This window comes from Rattus norvegicus, chromosome 1 (genome assembly GCF_036323735.1).
Source record: "Rattus norvegicus strain BN/NHsdMcwi chromosome 1, GRCr8, whole genome shotgun sequence".
NCBI lineage: Eukaryota > Metazoa > Chordata > Mammalia > Rodentia > Muridae > Rattus > Rattus norvegicus.
Window position 1 is genome coordinate 21,838,406 of NC_086019.1, and position 19,245 is coordinate 21,857,650.

General features: G+C 45.3%; 1 protein-coding gene across 36 annotated transcripts in view; it reads right to left on the reverse strand.

The window, feature by feature from the left end:
* Positions 1–18,701, reverse strand: part of Epb41l2 (erythrocyte membrane protein band 4.1-like 2) — a 174,771-nt gene extending 156,070 nt beyond the window's left edge. For 24 of the 36 annotated variants that reach the window (XM_039099143.2, XM_039099134.2, XM_039099128.2 and 21 more), the window contains exon 1: positions 18,521–18,691. The gene's annotated coding sequence lies outside the window, so the exon portion shown is untranslated. Of the gene's footprint in view, positions 1–1,109; positions 1,283–18,520 lie in introns of those variants that run through there. The other 12 variants (XM_063265551.1, XM_017589862.3, XM_063265444.1 and 9 more) reach the window with 7 other exon arrangements.
* Between the last annotated feature and the right edge of the window lie 544 nt (positions 18,702–19,245).

The following is a 19,245-nucleotide window of genomic DNA, read 5'->3' on the forward strand; positions in this document are numbered from 1 at the left end:
AGAGAGAATAATGGGCAAGGAGCACTGAGGTGATTGTAAGTAATAATAACATGTTGTACTATTTTCAAAAGCTTACAAAAGAGAATGTAAATGTTTCACCATAAAGAAATGTTTGAGATATACTGAACATCTCAAATATTTCACAACATACACATGTATCAAAATATCACATGAAAATTCACACACATATACAATTCAACCTCTTTCTGGGGTTGTTTTATTTCGAGGAGACAGAATCTCATGTGTGTAGTCTGGCCTAGAACTCACGACTCTCCTGCCTCCACCTCCTGAACCAGACCTGCTCCACCACACTTAGTTCACGTGGCGCTGAGGACTGAATCCAGGATCCTGTACACATGAGGCATGCACCACTCAGAGACACATGCACAGCCCGATCTTTATGTCACGTATCAGTTAAAAACAAACGTTGATCCTGGGTATGGCGGTATGTACTTTTAATGTCAGCAGTGGGGGAGAGACAAGATCTCCATCACTTCCAAACCAGCATGGTCTACACAGCAAGGTAAAGGGATACATGGTGAGAGCTTCTCTCAAAAGCAATTACAATTAAAACATTTAAAATAAAAGCATCAGTGAGAGCCAGATGGCAGTGGCACACGCCTTCAACCCCAGAGGCAGCGGCAGGTGGATCTCTTTGTTCTAGGCCTGCCAGGTCTGTCGTGAGTTTCCTGACAACCAGGGCTACACTGAGAAACCCTATCTCAAAAACCCAAATAAACAAATAAATAAATCCATTAGTGGAGAAATTATATTGGATAAGAGAGGGTCAATGTTAAGATTTCAGCTGCCACCAAACTGCTTTCCGCTGTCATTTTTCCAAAGTTGTCGTAATGATACCATAAAAACTATCAAATACCCTACCAAAATCTTTCACCTATTTTTTATAAGGAAGGACATTTTAAAATCACTTTCACTACAAAGATAAACTAATGAGTCACAGGCATATGAATCATTTTCACCAAACCTGAGCCGCCAAAGAGAGAGCAGCCACTAAGGCCATGCCATGCTGCCCAGCACTGGACCGGGAACATGGGGCTACAGTCCCACTGTACTTCAGAGGAAAGCGGCCAGAGGCAGCTTCTAATCACCTGATCAATGAATATGCTAAGGACTAGCACACACTCCTGTGAATGACTCCGCACTGGCCGACCACAGCCTGTGCTCCAGTCTCACACTGGCCAAAAGTACTCAGCTGAAGACAGGAGATCTCTGAATCGGCTGCCGCCTTCCTTCAACTCCCGCCTTCACAAGAGCCTTTGTGACTTCTCAGCATTCCAAACGGAATGCACAGACCACCTCAGAGGAAGGGGTGGGCTCGAGAGAGCCTAGGAGGGACGAAGATATTCATCATGTCTCTCTTGAATACAGAGTTTTACTATATGTAAATGAGTCATGATTTTACACACACCTGACATAAAGGGAAAAGGGAGAAGAGGCTGGGGTGCGGAAGAGAGTAGGGGGAGTCAAAGTACATGATATATTGAATGAAGACAACATGTGCTCAAGGTGCTTAAATAAAAACGTCTTTACACTTCACAGTGAAATCAGCTAATTCTTTTTTTTAAGATTTATTTATTTATTATATATGAGTACACTGTAGCTGTCTTCAGACACACCAGAAGAGGGCATCAGATCTCATTTACAGATGGTTGTGAGTCACCATGTGGTTGCTAGGATTTGAACTCAGGACCTCTGAAAGAGCAGTCAGTGCTCTTAACCACTGAGCCATCTCTCCAGCCCAGCTAATTATTTTCTAAAGACGGAAAAGGAAGGGAATGAGAATTAGAACAGAGTATGATTATATGTTTGCATGAAAGGACACAAGGAAATGCATTACCTTGTGTGCAAACCTTTAAAAAGTCTATTTCAAAAGTAGACGTTATATGCCTGTAAGAGCTAAGACAGGAGATGTGTGGGTGCTAATAAAACCCTCCCTCCAGTAAAGATAGACACAAATGTAGACACCACTGGTCACCAACAACTCTCCACAGGCTTCCAGAGTTCCCTCCAAGCCATAAATCAGACCAGCCACAGACCTGGAGCACAGTTTCAGCAACTGTTTCCAAGTTGCTAAATGAAAGTGTCCTCTGGTGAACAAGTTATTCCCAAGTGCAATAAAGCAGTCCTGGCTAAGGGGCCAAAGGTGCAGATACAAACAGGTCTGAAGGGCTTTCTACATTCTTATCCATATACAGGGCAATGTTTAGAACAAAAGACTCTAGACAGAATGTTATCCTGTTAATTAAGTAAGTGAGTTCCTGAAACCTGAAGGGCCTCAACTCTAGGATTCCGCCTACAGAAATCAGTTTCTACCAAACTGCACCACTATCAGGACTCGGCAGTAAACCCGAGTCAAAGCTCAATGCTAGGCACAAAGAAGTATCCAGAATGCTGTGTCTTTAGAATTCGATGCCTTTTCGAAGAGACTGTAATTACATGTAACTTAAAGTGTAAACTAGTTCCAATATAAAAACCCACTTATTAGATAAGAAAAGCATCTCAGTATCTGACTTATCTGTGGCTTTGCTGCCTTTTTCTAAGCCCAGGACATGGTCAGTGTAAACGTAACAACGTTGCCAACAGAAAGAAAAATACCTCGCTTCTTTTAGCTCTCACAAAAACCACAGAACAGGGGTTGGGGATTTAGCTCAGTGGTAGAGCGCTTGCCTAGCAAGCACAAGGCCCTGGGTTCGGTCCCCAGCTCCGAAAAAAAAAAAAAGAAAAAGAAAAAAAAAAAACCACAGAACACCAAAGGACAGAAGGAAAGAAAGGACAAAAAAGGAAAAAGAAAATCTAAAATAAAAAGTCGGATGCAGGGAGAATCCGCATATCCACAAACTTCACCTTAAGAATACACTAAGGGGGGGTTGGGGATTTAGCTCAGTGGTAGAGCGCTTGCCTGGCAAGCACAAGGCCCTGGGTTCGGTCCCTAGCTCCGAAAAAAAAAAGAAAAAAAAAAAAAAAAGAATACACTAAGGGCAGGAGCGGTGGCACACTCCACCCGGCACTCAGGAGGCAGAAGCAGGGGGATGTCTGTGAGTCTGAGGCCTGCCAGATCTACATACGAACTTCCAGGCCAGCCAGAGCTACACTGAGACCCTGTCTCAAAGATAAAAATGCGACAGTTAGATCTCTTCTGCTCTGACTTCACGATCACTTGGAAGTTTTCTGTCCCGGCTCGCTTCCGCACTGCAGTCTGTCTCACTGCTGGTGCTGGCTAAAGCACACACAGTGCTATCTTCACACAAACCTGCTCTCAGTGACAAAAACAATACTCAGACATCTGCTTCACACACGACAACTAAGTACGGTATAAATGAACACCTTACTCAGAAACGAGTCCGTTGTAAAGGCGAACCTCGGACACCAGGAGTACATAACAGGGCTCCCCATCACTTACTCAGGAAATTATATACCGTTCAGAATCCACTTCAAAATACTGTGGGCAAGCCATGGTGAGCAACGAGGAGAGGCACAATACACATGAAGGGCTACGTGCTGAGGCGGCATGGGCACGCGGCTCTCTAATACTGCTCTACTGATGGACACTCTGCAAATTAAGTACACAGGGAAGCTGAGGACCCAATTTGGCTCAGGTCTTAAGTCTGGACCTGGAGAACCAAAGGCAGAACAAGGGGTTCAAAGCCAGCCTCAGCTACAGCCCAGCCTGCATGACATGAGGGTCTGTCCCAGTCGAAAGACTTCTGTTTTCTGTAACTGATAATGATACGGTAGAACTGCTTCCAAAATAAAAAAGAGCAGCAGATACACACACACGCACGCATGCACAACACACACACACAGACACAGACACACACACACACACATCACACACACACACACACACAGCTTCAATAAATTACATACACACAAAGAAAAGTCCTTAAAAACAACCCATCTTCCCCTGCAGCCATGTATGTTGCACAGAGCAACTGACACACAGGTCCCCGTCTACAGAAGGGTCTAGAATCTAGCCTACAGTCTTTAACGTAAGCTCGCAAGCCCAAGACGAAAGAGAACTGGCATCGTGCATGCAGCCACCGCCACGCCTGCCCCACACATGCGCCAATCCAGTCCTTTCAGGGCTGCAGACGTTAGGGAATGCCCTCCTCAGACCTAGTTCTGCTTCCAGGGTTAGGTGGGGGCCCTGAGAGAGAAACCAGTGTTTTCACATTCCCATATGCACCCAATTTAAAACGGACGTGCTTGGCATTAGGAAAATTAAGCCACAAGCTTTAACGGCCATGATCCAAAAACAGTTCTGGCTACAGGTGCAGAGGGAAATCTTGATTTCTTTGTTAGACAGGCTCAAATCATTACTTGATACTCTAAGTTCCCCTATGCATCGTTTTTATTTATTTTATGGAGGGAGAAAGCTTCTCTTTTCTTCATTAAGAGAAGTGGATTAAAGGAAACGTCTCCAGGAAGATGTTCCGTTAGCTGCTTTCTTTCTACTGCAGCCCAATTAAGCAGAGAGTCCCAGGAAGACACAAGGATTATTTATTATAGTAAATATGGTCTCCCAAGCCTCCGCTGACTGTGCACGCTGTCTAGATACCACTGGGGCCACATTTGCTTTGCAAACACTTCTGAAAGCATTTGGCATCGTTTCCCGGTGACCCCCACCGTACCAGACATCCTTGTTTTTTCAGTTATTTCAAAACCTTGACACATTTATTGAGCTATTTTTGGAAGACCTCGGTCTGTCTACCTTCAGGGCTCATGGTGCCAATATATAAAAGCTACAGGACACCCCTTAGCTACGAAACTTGGCAGGCTTCCTGGGTCTCCAAGAAAACTCCAATTAGCTGCTTTATTGCAGCAAAGGAGTAGAATGGAGAAGGGACCACTGAACACAGGAGCCTGGCCAGGCCGGCCGCCCGAGTGGCTTCCACTTAGTCTCTTCCTGGCTTGCCTTTCTTACCTGTCAGAGCTACTGAACAGAACTTTTTTTTTAAATAGAATGATGAAATGTTCTAGAGATTTCTGTTGGAAAAAAATTAACTTTAAAATTAACAGGTTATTTTAAAAATTAAAGAAGCATGCTGGGTATACACATAATCCCAGCACTAAGAAGGCTGAGGCAGAAGACCTGGGCTGCCAGGAAAACCCTGTGGAAGAAGAAAAGGGAAAGAGAAGCCGGTCAGTCAGCACATAGCTTTATACTGTTACCAAGAGTAAAAAGGACTGTATAAAAAAAGCACGGCCCGGGCTGGAGAGATGGCTCAGTGGTTAAGAGCACCTGACTGCTCTTCCAGAGGTTATGAGTTCAATTCCCAGCAACCACATGGTGGCTCACAACCATCTGTAAAGAGATCTGATGCCCTCTTCTGGTGTATCTGAAGACAGCTACAGTGTACTTATATATATAATAAATAAATCTTAAAAAAAAAAAAAAAAAAAAAAAAAAAAAAGCACGGCCCAAGAAACCTACCTTCCTTGGAACCAACCCAGTGGGACTTTGAAGGGTTTGGGTTGTTTTGTTTGTTTGTTTGTTTGTTTTTGGATTTTTTTTGCTTTTGTTTTGTTTTTGATGTATGTGTATTGATATTTTGCCTGTATGTATGTCTGTGTGGGGGTGTCAGGTTCTCTAAAACGGTTGTAAGCTGCCATCTGGACAGCTGGGAATCGAACCCAGGTCCTCTGGAAAGCAGTCAGTGCCCTTAACCTCTAAGCCATCTCTCTAGCTCCAGGTTTTGTTTTTATTTGAAACAGGATCTCCTGTAGCCAAGGCTAACTTAGAGCATACTATGAAGCAGAAAGCGACCTTGAGCTCTGCCTCCGTGTCAGATCACAGGCATGCATCCCCACACCCTGTTTTAGTAGCTTCGGTAATTTGTACAAGACTGTGCGCCCATTTTATAATTTTCCCAAACCCTGGATTAATTACTTGATATCTGTCTCTAGGTCACTTTAAAATGTGAATCCACTTCCAAGACAGGCTAAGTAACAGAAATGAAGGAAGAGTTGGAAACAATTGTTCATCTGCGTATTCAGTCAACCAGAGGCCCGGAAAGTCTGCACAGCCCCTCCATTGTTACTACACTTCAGGGAGACACTGTACTATTTAGAACATGCACTACCTTCTCACAGAAAAAATACAGGGTTTGAATTTATAAACTTCTGAAACCCACTGGGCAAGTTAACAAACCACACATTCGCAGTCCTTAGCCCTTCCTAGACAGCTCAGCCATACTGTCACCCCAATAGCAGGCTTTACACAATCCCTTTTGTGTCTCAACATCCCCAAATCCACTCACAAAACCCTTAGCATCCACATGCACATCTCATAAAGCTCCTTACACCTTACCTAGCAATGAAGATCTCGACTTTACAGTATGGTTGTTCTAATTCCCAAATAATATTCAAATTTACATATGCTACTATTGATAGAGTGTATCAGTTTCAAGGCAGACAAATTAAGAATTTACTATTCTGGGGCTGGGGATTTGGTAGAGCGCTTACCTAGGAAGTGCAAGGCCCTGGGTTCGGTCCCCAGCTCCGAAAAAAAGAACAAAAAAAAAAAAAAAAAAAAAAAAAAAGAATTTACTATTCTAAATTCTGAAAGGTATATAGTCACCAAATCTGTTGCCACTGTGTCATGTTAAATTTACCTAAGATAGCTCATTTTTAAGTTTATACTAAACTAATCCTGGAACAACCACAGAAGTGTGTCTGTGTGAGACAAAAATGAGTTTCCTGACCTCTTCTCAGGAAGAGCAGTTTTGTCGAGCGTCAGTCACCCACTGTAAATACAGACTCACTAATCTGATTTTTCTATGTACTTTTACACATAACTTAAGTCAGCAAGTGAAACAGAAAAAAGAAATAGATTCATTATGGCCGCAATAAGTACACATTAAATACCACAATAATCCAATAATCCTATTTTTAATCAACATAAAACCCTAAATCCAGACAATTGAGCATAGGTTAATTTCTACTCTTAGTAAACTAACAGGAGGAAAATAAAACAAACATTACAAACAAGAAAGGAGAGATTAGGGGCTGGGCAGCACACACCTTTAATGTTAGGAGCTTGAAGCAGAGCTACTGAGAGTTCAAGACCAGCCTGTGCTAAGACCTGGTCTCAAAACCAAAACAAATGAGGGTAAGGAGGGAGGAGAGCTATGCAGACAGACTGTAGGACAGAAAGGACCTGACTTAGCATCAGAAGTTGCAGCCTGGCTCCAGGCTTTGGCAGACCCAAAGGAAACCGAAGGCCCTGGCACCTCAGGCCTGCAGCTTCCAGGCCCCTTGAGGCCTGACAAAGAGTAAAATGCAGACATGGGCTGCAAAACAGGTCCTCAAGCTCTGAGGGAAGTAATCAGTAACCTGGAATCCGATACAAGGATACAAGCCGTCGACTGAAGATGGCAGCCTATCTTAAAACCTACCTGGGTCCGAAGAAACTGACCTCCCACTTAAGGTTTCTTGAGCAATTGTTACCTGAGTTCATGTGAAATCAGAGTTAAATCTTAAGAAATAAATACAATGTACAGGAAACACAGAACCCAGGGAAAAAAGACAGTTAGGAATTCCCAAAGTCTAATTATCTCTAGAGAAGTTCAGAAAATAAAGCCCAGGATGACAGAGGGCCCAGAAAGGAGGGGGGAGGGGCACTGAGGAGATAATCAGTACAGCACTTGCTATGCAAGCCTCAGTCAGTAACCATGATCAATCCCCAGGCACCCACACCAACCCAGCACAGGGAGACAGGGGGATCCCTACAGCACCCTGGTCAGTGTCCCCGTCCACAAAGTAAACAACTCCTGAGAACACCTAAGGCTCACCTCTGCTTCCACAAGCACAGATGTAGACCTGCACACTTGTGCACACTCACATGCATGTACACACACACACACGCGCACACACACACACACACACACACACACACACACACGGAACGAAAGACTGCTTTATGTCTGAGCTTAACTGCAGGAACTGTAGAGCTTCCAACGCATCTGGACTAAAGGGGGATACCAAGAACGCCAGACGAATGAGACAAAAAGCAAAACCGTCTCCAGGATTAGACATAGAAATACTGCTTAGAGGATTTTTACAGGCATAATCAAAGCGTATTACACTGCTCATCTTTCTAAATTAGAGAACTGGAAAGAAGAGAGTAAGTCTTATGAGACTAAAACAAGCTAAGTCTAACCAAAATGGAAAGTAAGTAGCTCTACCATTCACACGTACAAGAAACTGGAGTGAAGAGACATCCGCAGGACTGCAGAGACTTGAGCGTCCCCACAGTGAAACATCAACTAAAACAACTCCTGATGCACAAAAATACCTCCACAGCAGCCGAGGAAACCACAGGGGCTGCTGAATGTCTGTGGAACCAAGTTCGTCACTCCCAGCATGTCCCTTAAAAAAATACAAAAGATTTAACAAATAATAAAATGAAAAGTATTTTATCATTTTCTTCAAGTCAAGAAACTGTTGTGAAAATATAAAAAATAAAAAAGGGGCCATCCCACAAGAAACAAGAGAGTTGTGTTTCTTAGAGACCAAACGCATCAAAAAACAAATTCAGAAATATTGAAAAGTAGTGGCTGCTGGGGAGCTCACAGTCGTTAGGGTTTGGGCAGTGCCTACCCACTGTTTCCCTTGTTTCCCTACATCGCGCCTGATGTTCTAAATCATGCCAAGGTGCTCTAGGGAGTGCCACTTCCACTGTAAATTAAATAGTGAAAGTGTGAAAGCACATGAAGGGAAAGGCTGCTTAGGAGAGGGGGAAAGCCACACTTTATTTTTATACTTTACAGTCTGGCACGTTTTGCTAACATCGGGATAGCAGAGGAAAAGCATGAACGGCAAAGCGGAGGTCATTCTCCACTGGAGTAGGAGGTCAGCTCTGTGGTGCACGTGCAGAGCATGCGGCCCTGCCTCAACCACAGTGAGTAAGAATTGCACAATCAGGCAGTGCTCAGCCGTGGGACACTCGTCACTCAGGGCTTCAAGATCACGAGGTAGGGAGGAAATGAGGGGGTACAAAGCCAAGCAGGAACGCAAGCCTATCTCCTATGAAAGCCAGATGCTGAAGATGCCAACAGCCTCCAGAACGAAGCCCAGTTCTTAGGCACAACATCGAATAACTACCGGCCCCAGTGGGCAAAACTAACATTCAACAACACACGCACTGGGTGCCATGAGTGAGTCAACCTTGACCTCCATCTGTAAAGTGAACTGCATACCATACCAACATGTCTTCCTCCCTGCTGGCTTGGCTTTCTGGCTTGCTTCTCTCTTTCCTTTCTAACACTGTTATTGACTGAGGATGATGCTGCCCTTGATTATGTACACACAGAAAGAAGGCAGCCCCTAAGACTGAATTGAACCCATCTGTGCTGGGACAGTACCAAAAGCTTGAGGGCCACAGACCTGGACTATGGCTCAGTGGTAAAGGTGCTTGCAACCAAGCCTGAGGGTCTGGGTTCAACCCTGAAACCCACAAGCTGTGCCACCAGCTGTCCTCAAACCTCCACAGTGCTCCGTGGTACGCGCAAGCCTACACGCGTAAACATAAACCCACATACAAAACGAAGGTAAAATCAAAATTGAATAAAAGGTATTAAATAAAAGCCTATACCTATGGAACAATCTCACAGAAATAGGAAAGAGGGGGAACGAACGGGGCCATTTTCCTAGATCTAATTACAGATCAAAGGGAACAGGAATACGTTACCTACACCACAGGGATGAGAAAACAAAACCCACACTGTGCTTAGCACACATGACAATCAATTATGCTTCTTCAACAAAATACACTGAAAGAAATAATAAGAAATAGATAACTAAAGGCCATAAAGACAAAGTGTATGTACCAATCTTAACCGATCTTCATACAAAATTTGACCTTGAAGGACTAGAAAGATTAATGTCTCAGAGCACTTGCTACTCATGCAGAGGTTCCATTCCCAGTACCCAGAGTGGGCCACTAGTGTCTGTAACTCGAGTTCAGGGGATCCAACACCCTCTTCTGGCCTCCACAAGGACCAGAACACATGAGGTACAGACATACGTGCAGGTGAAACATTCATACACATAAAACAAATGTTTTAAAAATGACACTGATTAAGTTGACACTTAGCTGGTTGGGAATGGTGGGGATACACCTCTAATCTCGAAGCTGACTCAGGAAGCAGATGATCACAAATTCAAGGCCAACTTGGGCTACATAAAAGAATGTGAGGCCAGACTGAACTGAAAAAAGAAATTTGAAGCCTGTAAGGGCTACACAGTGAGCCTCTGTCGCAAAGCCTCCCACTTAAAGAACTGGCACTTAAGAACACCAGAGACCATGGGGCTGAAGAGATGGCTTGGCAGTTGGGAGAATTTACTGCTCTTACACAGCACCTCAGTTTGGATCACAGAGACTAAATGAGGCGGCACACGATCACCTGTACCTCCAAGCTCCAGGGGACTTTCACAATGTCTTCTGGCCTCCAAAGACACCCACAAGCACTGTGAACACACTAGCAGGCAGGCACACACACAAACGTGCACTTAAATACAAACCGATTTTGAAAAGAAAAAAATTAGGAATCAAGACTTTAAAGCGGACAGACAACTTGGTAGCTTTAAGAAACGTCCAGTGAAGTGATGGTATTGCAATTAACGTTATAAAAGTGTACTGTCATCCAAAACTGAAAATGAAATGAGAATCACAACTAAAACAGCACTTTAGTTTTTCCAGGGCTGCAACGGAAGCTCCATAGGTAGAGTTCATGGGGTCCTAAGCTTGACTCCAGCACCACATAAATCAGGGCTGGTGGCTTGTGAAGCCCTGGATTCTCGATGCTTGAAAGGCGGAAGCAGGAGGAGGAACAGAGGCTCATGCTCATCCTAGTCTACGTGGCGAGCCTGGGATACGTGAGACCTCCTCTCAAAAGGAGTTGGCTTTGAAAATGTAGAAGATACAGAGAATGGGACTTAACCCCATATCAAGCTGCTGCCTCAAAATCTGAACTCTGGCTGCTCCGGTCTTTGACCATGACACCTGGTAATGATCAAAACTACCAAGTAACCAGATAATTAGTTCACTGTGTCCAGAGATGCAAGCGGTGGTCAGGCTTGTTCTGTGAGCGTTTCTACATGGTATACATACTACCTTCTCTAGCCTTCGTAAGTCATGTGACCCCTGTTCTTTCTCAGCATTCGAAAGGTAAAGCAGCACTGCTTCCCCACATAAGCCTCCGCCTCCTCTCTTCTCTCCCAAACACTGCATTTCCTGAGACCACACAGCAAACTGCTGTACAGACTGCTTCACAGCCGGAACCGAGGGGCTGGTGCAACACGAAACAGAAAGGATGAACTGAAAAGCATCACTTTAAAACGCCAGCTAACATCTAAATCAGGCACGGTGGTGGGCTACTGAAGTCTGAAACCAAGCTTTAGAGGATGAAGCAAACTGCTTACCAGTGAGTGAGGAAGTCTAGAACCAAACCGTACAGTTCCATACGTCATTACTGAGGGCTTACTGCACAGTGGACGTGGATCAACCATGACCCTGATGGCGACCCAAAAGCCCCTTCATAGAGGGAAAGGCCCAACGGGAAGGAAAGTCCTACCGTAAGCCACACTACTCACTGTAAGGTCGTATAGCCTCATCTGCTGTCACCTTCACCTGCTGTTAAATAAGTGGAGAATAAATCTAACAGTTGGCTCACACGATGCAACTGAAGCAGTCTAGAGAAGAGTTTCTTAGCCTGTGGGTGGAGAGCCCCAGAGCCTGAACGTCAGATATTTACATTACGATGCATAACAATAGCATAATTACAGTTAGGAAGTAGCAACAAGATAATTTTGTGGCTGGGGGTCACCACAGCATGAGGAGCTGTGTTAAGGGGTCGCAACGTTAGGAAGGTTGGGAACTGCTCTAGAGATAACATGAAAGGGAAATGGGGAGCTGAGACTGAGGCGTTATCAAAAAGCATGCAAGCTCTGTCTGGCTGACGGCCCTTCCGGTCGAGGCGAATGGAACCAGAAGTACCGCAATCCTCCAAGCTTCCCACCCAAATAAAAGTATTTATATTAGAATTCTGGTTTCATAATACTGGCAGATAGTTTAAAATTAAACACTACACTGGGGGAATATATGTCTGCAGGATTACTTCACACATAATACAAGGTACTGGATCTAATAAAGGTTACGTTTTAGTGGTCATTTGCCAGAGTTTAAACAACCAGTAAAACACCCACTTACTATGAGCCTTATTTCAGCAACCTTGCTTCAAGCTACAGAGAAAAGAAGTTGTTAGACAGCATGTGCACACTTCGCTCTCAGGATCTGTTACCGCTAGCAACACCACAGAGAGACTACACTCTCCCCAGACTGTTCGAACCAGATCCCAAGGGCTTCAACACATACATGGATGGCACTTTGTGCATTGTTTTAAAAAAAAGGGCGGGGAAGCAAGATTAAGTTGATAGTTTCGAAAAAGTTTAAAAATATAAAGATACTGTACTAAAAATAGTTTTTAAAAGGCATTCAAAGCACAAAGAATCCCAGCCCCATATCAGACTCTGCTTCCACACAGATAACTGGTTCCTGACTGCAGAAAATGTGCTTACCACAAGCCACACACTAGCTCTTTTCATAGTCGAACAAACAACGCTCACAGACGCCAGGCACTACGTGAAGCATTTTAGAACCACTGGCTCATTTAATTCTCATATCACTTTATGAAATAAGTATGATTTTCTCTCTCTCTCTCTCTCTCTCTCTCTCTCTCTCTCTCTCTCACACACACACACACACACACACACACACACACCATTAAAGAAATGGCTTTGTAAAATATTTTGCCCAAGGTCCCTGGCAGAATGACAGCCTAGCCAACACCAACCAGCACGGACATGTTAGTGGCCTTCTCTAATACAGCTCTGCCCAAGAACCGTCTAAGGAAACAAAAGCAGTCCGCTAAGCTCACAGGTAACAGTGCAGGTGGCTAAGGTTGTCTATCAGAATTGAGTTTCGCCTGGACAACAGCACAAGGGGATCCACTGAAGAACCCAACGGAAAGGAACTAAGAACAGCCAGGCAGGGGAGGAGAGACAGCAGTGCCGACGTACAACCATACCACAGAAAGAGAAGGGGGCAGCGTCTCTGAAGACTTGGGACTTCCTAATCCCCAACATTTAAGAACTAGGTCTGGGATGCAGTCCAGCTATACAGTGTGTGTGGCCCAGGGTCAATCCCCAGCTCCACATAAATAGGATGTTCCAGGTCCTCCTCAGCCACACACCACGTTCGAGGTCAACCTTGTCTACACAAACACTTGGCTCACACAACACTAACTATTACTTAAGATTAAGTGCTGAATTCGATCTGCAATTCGAAACTTCTTCTGATCCCAAGTAATCTCATACTCCTCTTTTGTCTTCCTCGGTGCTGCCCTTACTACATCTTTCTTCACTCACTCAGACAGGACTCAAACACAGAAGGGCTCTTCTTACCACAGCCCAGGCACGCCCCAAGCAACATTCTCACTAAGCTCTCGAACCTCAGGCCAAGAGTGTAAATTAAATTGTCTAAGCACACTTCTGACCAAGTCTCCCCAGAATAGAGGCTGTAGGTGAGTGCGTGTGAATATTCTTAAAAAGTAACCTCTCTGGATAATGGGGAGAAAAAACAAAGAACAGTAGCAAACAAAACGACATCTGAACACCTTCAGACTGATGAGACACAGACACATGCTGTAGAAGATGGTGATACAACAATGAGTGAGCTCGGCAAGGCTGTAAGACCCTGATGGGGTCCCCTCCAAAGCTCACCCAGAGGCCCAGAATTCTGACTTAAAGAGCATACCTGGATGACAGATGAGCCTATATGCCATTTTTTAGTTCATCTTAGAGGGCACTAAATAAAAACGTGCTAAAATGGGGGGGTGGGAGGGAGGGTCAGTTATCTGAATGAAGCATTTTAGCAACACTGAACTTATGAAATTAACTCAAAGCTCATTTGAGGGGAAAAAAACAGAAGAATGTGAAGGCACTGTGAGTCTATAAAGATCTGACTTGGGATCTGAGATGACATTAAAGAAAATTCAGAAAACATCTCATTTCTTATAAAAAAACCTAGTTCTAATAAATGCTAGTCCTCAAACCAGGGAAATAGCGTATAGATGATTTACCGTCCGAGACACGAGAAACATCTAAACCCTACACTGATCCCAATCCTAGTCTTAACAACAAGGGACTATGTCCAGCACTTTTTTTAAGGCAAGTCCTCTTTATTATCTACATGATGTTTCTACATGAGCTATAACCAACCTCTATAAAGTTGAATCAAGCTTGCAAGACACACAGCTGGAATTCTAGCAACTGGAGACAAGAGGAACAGAAGTTCAAAGCCAACCTTAGCTTTTGTATGAGATAGAAAGGAATAGACACACAACACCTATTTTACACATATCTGGTAAATGGGGGATCAGTAGTAGACCCATAGTAGGGTCACCATTCTAAACTGTATGGTTTTGTTGGTTTTGGTTTTTTGGAATTTTGTTTGGTTGATTGGGTTTTTTCTTTTGGGTGGTTGTTGTTGTTGTTTTGCTGTTGTTGTTTTGTTGTTCGCTTTGTTTTGTTTGGAGACTGCTCAGCAGTTGAGAGCACTTGCTGCTCTCGCAGAGAACCCAGGTTTGATTTCCATCACCCACAGGGCTTACACCTGGCCTGTAACTCCAGTTCCAACAGAATCAGCACCCTCTTTTGGTCCGTGTGGGCATCAGGCACCCACATGACAATACATACATACATGCAGGCAACATAATCACACACACAGAAGTAAACCCTTAAAAACATGCAAAAAAGGCTCAATGAATTAATTTTCTACTACTGATCCCCCATTTACCAGATATGTGTAAAATAGGTGTTGTGTGTGTATTCCCTTCTATCTCAGACAAAATACACGTATTTTCTAAAAGAAAAACCTACCCTCAAAAAGTTAGAACTATCCATTTTTGTTTTTGTTTTTTTTCCGGAGCTGGGGACCGAACCCAGGGTCTTGCGCTTGCTACTGAGCTAAATCCCCAACCCAACTATCCATTTTTTCAAACTGTATTAGAGATAGTCTTCTCGTTTCCTTTCCAGCTTACTTGTGACTTCTAAGCACCTATACTACTAATAGGTGCTATGGTGGCCATGTCCTATAGCTAATGACACACAGCAGTCAATCTTAGATTTTAGTTTGGGACACTGCCCAGAGAGACGAATGATAGAAATCCTAAGAATATCAAGTTACTGGTTCATGCTAAAACATGATCCTCCCACAGGTCGCTCTGCCTACAATCCGCAAAGGAATCATACACAAATTCCCTATTTATTAAGATCTTTCAATGATGCTAGAAATGTTTGTGTGGGAAGGAGGATAGGAACAGAGCTAAGAGTAGATTTGCTGACTCTTAAAGTTTTAGCCCTGAGATTCCAAGATTCTATGAAAGAGCAGTAAATTAGGGTTTGGCTAGTATTTGCTAACTATGGAAGCCAGAATAAACATTTACTTGAGGCTTTTAAATCTGAGAGAGTACCCAGTGGTTAGGTACAGCAACTCTAATCTGGAAAGAAAAAAAAAAAAAACCAAGCAAATGTTTCTAAATAAAGGTGGGGTGGAGGGGACAGGCACATTTCCATAAACATTTCAGAAAAGCAACATGACAGCTGGTAGGATAGCTGGTAGGACTGATCTCTAGAAACTTCTGCTGCCATATATATATATATATATATATATATATATATATATATGTATATATATATATATATTAAAAAAAAAGCCAACAACTAGCAATTCATATTTTTTCAAGAATGTCTACCCACAGCTATCTCAGTCCAAGGAAAGGAAAACCTGTGCTCTGCAGTAGAAACAGAAACAAAACCCAAACCTCCCACCATGTAAAATATGAGCCCCACATTCCTAAATAATATGGCAAAGATGTAGCTTACAGGTTGCTAGCCACAGCGTTAAGGGGTGACCTCCGAGAGCAGAAGTCAACGTTAAGCATGAATACACAGAATTTCGAGTTACAGAGAAAAGCTACCAATAAATAACCTTAGTCGGGGACTGCATTCTCATCGTAACTATTTTTAGCTGAATGTGTGTGGTTGGGTAGCCCACGTGGATATGGTTCTGATTTCTTAAACATCTATTTTTTACATTCTGGTCACTGGTTAGGTTTTCTAAACTCGATTCTTTAGACCTGGCAATTTGGAAGGAGTAAACCACAGGAACATTACATTAAAAAGCAGAAGACACCAGGCTCACCAACTCAGGCTAGCTGAGCTAGAAGGCTCTGAATCCTCACAAAAGATGGACCCCTCTAGTCCAGATTCACACGTAACATGAAATGTACACAAACAAAATGTCCTAAAGCCACATTTGCAGGGTCCAGCAAGCTCCTGAGGTTCCTTATTTTTCTGTCTGCCGTTATTTTGGGAGAGGTGGCGGACATCTGTTCAGATTCCTCCCAGACAGCTCCAAATGAGCTTCTCTCCAACTGGACCTAAAAGCTCGGATTTTAAAGATCCACAATCGGTTCCTGTAAAACAATCCCACAGCAGTTTGCATTTCATAGCCAGAATACCAAACCTGTCACTGAAAAGCTACTGAGTGGTGTTAAATAATGCTTCTGACTCTTTTTAACAACCGCCCTCTAATTAAGACTTCAAGAGCTTTGAGGGTTGATAGCTCAACCCATCCACACTTTTTCCCTTGCACACGGTGCCCTACTTCTACTAGAGATAAATGACTGTAGAGCTGTTAAGACTAAGTCTTTCTTAAAGGGGGCTGTTTTCAAAGGAAACTGTCCTCTCCTATCTATTAATGAACAGCCTCTAGTTCTCAACAGTTTGCCATTAAGACCACTGTTGACCTCCCTGGGCATTCTGTCCCAGAAGTGAGGAAGACAGAACAGGATTAAACGGGGCAAACTTCACACCACTACTCCAACTCCTCCAGCTCCCCAAAGGGTACAAAGACCTCTGAGATTTGATGGTGGCTCTCAAACGCTCCCTAAAGGGTACAAAGACCTCTGAGATTTGATGGTGGCTCTCAAACCAAATTATAGAAATGATCGATCACCCTATCCCCAACAGGTTCCATAGCCTCTCTCTCTAAAAGGTATGTCAAACTAGCAGCCTCTTGAGAGGGCTGCTGGCGCTTACCAAGATCCAGGATAACATTACAAGGCAGCTCACCAGTGGCTGCAACAGCAAACCAGAGATTTCTCATGGCAGGGGCCTGCTAACAAATTGACTAGCACAGGAAAATCTGTACAAATACTGAGAGTTCAAAACCCCACCTCCCACGGCCAAGAAACGGATCAAGTTTCCCTCAAATCCACGGGAATGTCTGACAGGGTAGTCTACAATGTTGTCAATGCAGCACTCTAAGGCAATGAGGAATACAGATATAATGTACTCCCACCAAAAAAGAAAGAAAGAAAGAAAGAAAGAAAGAAAGAAAGAAAGAAAGAAAGAAAGAAAGAAAGAAAGAGAGAAAGGGCTGAAGAAAAAAGAGTGGACAAAAATGAGACCTTTTTTGTTTTGTTTCTTTGCTAATCACAGAAACAAGAACATACTGCCCTACACACCCCACATTTCATATGCAACAAAGTTCAAGAAACAGAGAGAATCTTCATTCCCAAAGGAGGAAATATCTGTACAACTCCCCTAGGTGCCACCTTGCCTACCTACCACTCACCCAAGGACCTTAAAAAATCAGGAACAGCTGTTCAGGTGACAGATTTACTCATTTTGAAAGGAAGGCTCCACGGAGACCACTCCCCAAAATAAGACACTGGGGGAAGGGGGCGCTCTTCTAACTTCACCCCAAATAAACAAATAAAACTTGGCCCCGCCTGAGGCTGGCGTCTGGGGACACTTAATGACTAACGTCCACCGCAGACGTCTGGGGTTGAGATTAGGGGTCCCGGGACGCCAACATTAACGCCACCGACTCTGTTATTTCGTCCTCGTAGCCCCTTGCCCTGCAGTTCATCTAAATTGTTCCCACCCCTCCGCTGCCAGCGCCCGAGAAAAGGAAGCCATCCGGGTCGGGTGGCCTGGTGTCCCGGCTGGAAGACTCGCCGCAGAAAACGTGAGAGCGTGCCCACAGCTCCAGACCGCACAGCCCGCAGCGGGGGCGAAGGGTCGCCCGCGTGGGCCCGACCCGCGGCGCGCGTGGGGCTGGTGCGGCGCCCTCCCGCCACGACTCCCGCAGAGCCCACGCGCGCTGCGGGCTCGCGTCCGGCGACCCCCGAGGGGGAGGACGCAGCAAGCGCCCCCCCGCACCCGGGATGGAGCCGCACGCTTTGGCAGGGCCCGGGCGCGTGAGCCCGGGGACAGCGCCGCAGTCCTCGGCGGGGAGGGAGCGAGAAGGGCCAGCAGCCGCCCCCTCCCCCGCCCGGGATGGCCGTCCGGGCTTCCTGCCGGGGTCGGCTTCCCGCCTGCAGCGTGTCGGGACGCCGCCCGCCACCCCGCGGCCCGCTCGCCTCCTTACCCGGACACCGCCCCTCACGAGCTTGCTCGTCCCGGGGACGCGTCCCGCTCCAGCCCCGGACGCAGTCCTCCGCTCCCGCCGCCTCCACCCTCCACCGGGTTTCAAATTGAAATTCCCTGGCTGGGGCCGTCAGAGAACTCGCCCCGCAAGCTCCGCCCCCTCCTGGCGGAAGCCCCGCCCCGCATCCCCCGCCCGGCACGCCCCGGGCGCGGAAACCCCCGCGGGCAGACCACGCCCACCGCCAAGGCCACGCCCCCGGCGCCGGCTGGCGTGGGAGGGGGGCCTTCCCGAGGGGTTCACGCGGCTCCCGGGCCCAGTGCCCCGCCGCAGGGGTGCGTTTCGCTCTCGGAGTGACCCTGGAGATCATGACAACCAGTGCACGTGTGCGAGGCGTTCTTTCTGAGAATCCTGGCCTTAAATGCCCTCTCAACTTCTAAAAGTTCTTTCTTTGGAGTGCTTTCACTAACCAAACCTTCACTGGGTGCCTATTTCGTGATAGACGGTAGAGCAGGTCCAGGAAACCGAATAAGGAAAGCTGGGTCCCCCCTCAGTCTGCAGTGAAAGAAGTGCTTTCACTGGAAAGGCTTGAAAAGAATCCATTTATTCTTCCTGTGGGAGAGGCAGGAGAGATTGGGTAAACCCCCGTGGAGGAGAGGAGCTTTGATGCTCAGCCTTAAGAGTCAGGATTTCTCCAGACAGAGGATTGAGAGAACCTAGGTTGCATA